At 31.7% G+C, this 4,266-nt stretch overlaps 1 pseudogene; it reads right to left on the bottom strand.

Annotated features, from left to right (window-relative positions):
- Positions 1–2,154: 2,154 nt before the first annotated feature.
- On the bottom strand, positions 2,155–3,398 carry LOC145090741 (uncharacterized; annotated as a pseudogene).
- Positions 3,399–4,266: the final 868 nt, after the last annotated feature.

Genomic DNA, 4,266 nt, shown 5'->3' with positions numbered 1-4,266 from the left:
ATAAAATACATTTAAAAATAAAATAAAAATGTGAAGTTAATTGAAATGTGATCATTTTCTGATATTAGAAAATTAACCGACAAATGAGAAGAAAATGAGATATACTGAGCTGACATAGAAAATACGAAACTAAAATATGGATATACCTAGTGTTGTAAAACTCGCCGAGTTGGCCGATTACTCCTCCGAGTACTCGCTACTCGGCCCCATGCCGAGACGAGTTACAAAATCTCAAGTACTCCCAGATCGACCCCTTTACTGATTTGTTATATATTTCAATCAACTTGTGATTTTAATTTATGATTTTGACATATATAATTTCGCTAAAAATATTTCTACATGAATTAGCGAATCCAAATACTCCCGAGTACTCCTGGGTACTCGCTACTCGGTAATCGGCCGAACAGATACCGAGTAACGAGTTTTGCAACATTGGATATACCCTCCTCATCGTCCGTTTTGTCAAAATCCTCACCAGTCACCACAATCAAATATGATGCCACCCATTGGGACCAAAAAGCGTAATTTACTCTAAAACTATTCAAGGCAAATAATCATTTTTATACTTAGTTACAATTTAAAACAAAGCTAATTATTACATATAAAAGTATTATTACTTACTGTCTTATTTAGCGTTATCAAGTTATTTTTCAAATACATATCGTTTTTAGTAGTTGTTTTACGAAAAAATCAATATTGTAATTACAAAAATTTCAAAACAAAATAATAATACTATTAGAGAAAATTATTACTATTACTGATATATTATAAATTATCACATATAAATGAAAAAAACTTTAACAAAATATAAGCTTATGATTTTATCAATTTTGTATTAACAACTAGAACTAGAATATGCCAAGTAATTTAAGATGATATTTTCTATATCAAGTTTTATTATAGCCGATTAGTTGGAGATCTCACATTGAAATGGTTATATGTATTTTTATATCATATTGCTCAGCTCAGGTGTCAGATATGATAATTGATAGCCCACTATACATAGCCCAATACTTCCCCCAAAGCCTGTATTAATCAAACTTACATTTCAGATGTGTATTATTTATCTTTACATTAATATTCAATTTAAGGTTTTGTTTGGTGTTACCACATGTTTGCTCTTATCACCCAATGACTTCTTTTAGAAGGTGATGCATGTAAGGTTCATATTAACCCTTGAATGATCTAGAATGGAACACTCTCGTACACACAAAAATTACAGTCTATGATTTTAAATACTTTGGGGGACCGAACTTTGCACCAATAATTTCAAAAATAATTTAAAGGTTTGAAAATGGTTTTTAAATAATTACTTATTTTCTACTAACTCGTAGGAAGGGTGTTTCATATTATAATTAGATAATATTTTGACATGTATGTGCTGACCAAAAAACTTCTTTTGGATTGTACATGTAAAACATTATGCATCCTAATAGCAATAGAGGTAAAAAGATAAAACTAATCATCAAGAACTTTGGGTAATTAATGCCCTTCTTTAAAGACATAAAAGATCGACATACGGATCTGTAGGATTCGATATGACACCACCAAACTGTAATATACCAAGAGATAAATTCTACTTCAGCCCAAAAAAGCATTGACTTTATACGCTGAATCATTGTTGAATAAATTTCATATGTGTAATCTTATTATCACCTATCATAATGTTGGTTTGTTAGTGAGAATTTTGAATGCTAAGAAATATAGGATTTTGTTCCTCTCTTAAGAGGTGTTAGGACATTTAATTGTGCATTTTTAGAAAGTTAATGCCACTTAAATAAAATTGTAAAGTGATCATTTTTACCGTCCATCATAAGCATTTAGTGTCCTAACTATACAAAATGTTTTTTTTAGAGTCAGATTTTTTCAGAGTCTCTGAATGATTCTTAACTCGGAACTATTTAGAGCTAAATCACTAAGATTATGCCAAATAAGTGTGTAAATAATTTAAAATGACAGATTAAAACTGGTTTAATCTAAATAAACATCTATAGATATATAATTGAATGTCATTATATCTCAAGGAACTTTTATTATAGCTTTAAATGGTCATAAAATTTTTATTGTTATTTTTTATTTATTTATTTTTTTTTTTGTCGTTGTTGTGTGCGTGAAAGAGTAATTAATCTAGTAACAATCACCCAAGGAAAACCGCATGTTACTCAATTGTTTTCAAGATGCAAAACAAAAACCACAAACAACTTTAAAAAAAAAAACCAAAATCATAAACACATAAGATCAATCCAGTAACAATCACCCAAGGTTATTCAATCACATGCACCCATCATATCTTTGAGGACACCCATCCGTATCTGAAGGGGACAACTGAACAATGTCCTAGCTTTTGCTTGATTTGCTGCCAAAAAATTTAAAGCCCTCGGTAATTCATGGGGTTCCAAACCCACCAACTCCAATTCTCTATAAATTTCGTCCCCTGTATACTCCTGAGGATAAGTTCTATCAAATATTACATTACCCTCCCTGATAGCACCAGCCACATTATCAACCGATTTCATTATCTTTGAGTTAAAATCTTCTTCTTCTTCTTCAAATTTTCTCTTTTTACTTTTACACTTGTTTGCACCTGAAGACTGCCCTTGTGAAAACGGAGTTGGAATAACACCCTGAATGTCATCATCAAGATCAACATATTCGTTCTCCAAATGAATTTCATTGTTAGCTAACAAGTCGTCAACTTCTTTAATTGTTTCAACTTGAATTTTTACATTTTTATTTAATCGGTCATTTCTTTCTTTCACCGTTTCAGCATGTGCACCAGATGCCCTATCCCTTGCAAATACTATCAACATATCATCGAAGTTTGCAATCTTTTTTTGTCTTTAACAACGCAGCCTCAGGTTTTGACTTTAACAACACAAAAATAATTAATATTGCAAACGATAATTTAAAATATTTAAAAAAATAACATAGACATAAAAGGAACACTTACATTTATTAAATTATCCCATACTTCTTCCTCCGCTTCTATTAGTTGAGTAGTTGAATTCCAAGCGAACCCGCTCAATGAAATTCTCCTAAACAAATCGTACCATTGCGAAAAATGTTTTTTTTTAAGGTTTTGTAGCGATTCTTCAAATGACTTTTGGTAATATCCATTTGATGCTCTGTGTTCAACTCCTCAACCATTTGAGCATATGCAGTTGGTGTGAAACTACCATTCACCTTATTGCCTATCTCTTGTTGTTTAATCATCGCTTTGATGTACGCATAATCCATCTTATCTGACCATTTAACTTGTTCCTTTTCACTACCACTAGCTTCCTGTTTGCTCATGATGACTTTGCACATAGGAATAAAAATTAAAGAATCATACATTGTTAGACCACAATACGAAGCATAATACTAATGAAAAATATGAAGGGTAAAACACATAATTAATCTCAAAAACTAATCCTCAATAAAATGTGAAATTGAAAACAAAATGCATCAATAAGAAACTAGTTTTACATATTAATTTAATTGTTTGAATGTGCCAAATAATTTGCCCACATTTCATTTGCAATTGAATTCCTTAGTTGATCTACCCTACTATTATCCTCATCTGTTTCTGTTGAATTACGACGATCTTGCTCTTGTGGTCCGTTTAAGATCTCCTGCATCACCTCATCTTCAAGATTTATGTCGAGGTCTTCATCTAGTAAAAGTTGTGTAGAATACAACATGCCAAAAATATGGCAGATTGAGTTTCACAAGAGTAAAATGGTTCTGTTGTACTTCGAATGATAGGAAACCTTCTTTTAAGGACACCAAAAGCTCGCTCAATGGCGTTATGTAAGGAAGCATGACGAAGATTAAACAACTCTTTAGAATTTTGTGGACCACGCATGGAGTACTCTTTTAAATGATATTTAACACCTCTATATGGCGCCATTAGTTTATCCGTATGAGGCAAACCCCCATCTACTAAACAATATCTACCTATAAAGAGCTTAATCAATATTATTGAAAAATATTAGATATTGAAATTACATTGGTTTAAAAAATTACCTGATGGAATTAGTAGTTTATCATCTCTAGTAAATGCGTTCTTTATTATTCTCGAGTCTGATGCAGTACCCTCCTAACCCGTTAACACGTACGTAAACTTCAAATCAAATGTACAAGCAGCTAATACATTTATTGTCGGGTATCCCTTACGACCACGGTATCTAGGGGCATCTATGTTAGGCACATGGACACGAACATGTGTTCCATCTATTGCCCCTATACAATCCTTGAAAAAAGGATAAAATCTCCTACTTTCTT

The sequence above is a fragment of the Lactuca serriola genome, chromosome 2, assembly GCF_051521515.1.
Source record: "Lactuca serriola cultivar US96UC23 chromosome 2, Lser_US96UC23_V15, whole genome shotgun sequence".
NCBI classification, from domain to species: domain Eukaryota; kingdom Viridiplantae; phylum Streptophyta; class Magnoliopsida; order Asterales; family Asteraceae; genus Lactuca; species Lactuca serriola.
Note: the sequence above shows the minus strand (reverse complement) of the source record. Positions and strands in the feature narration are given on the sequence as shown.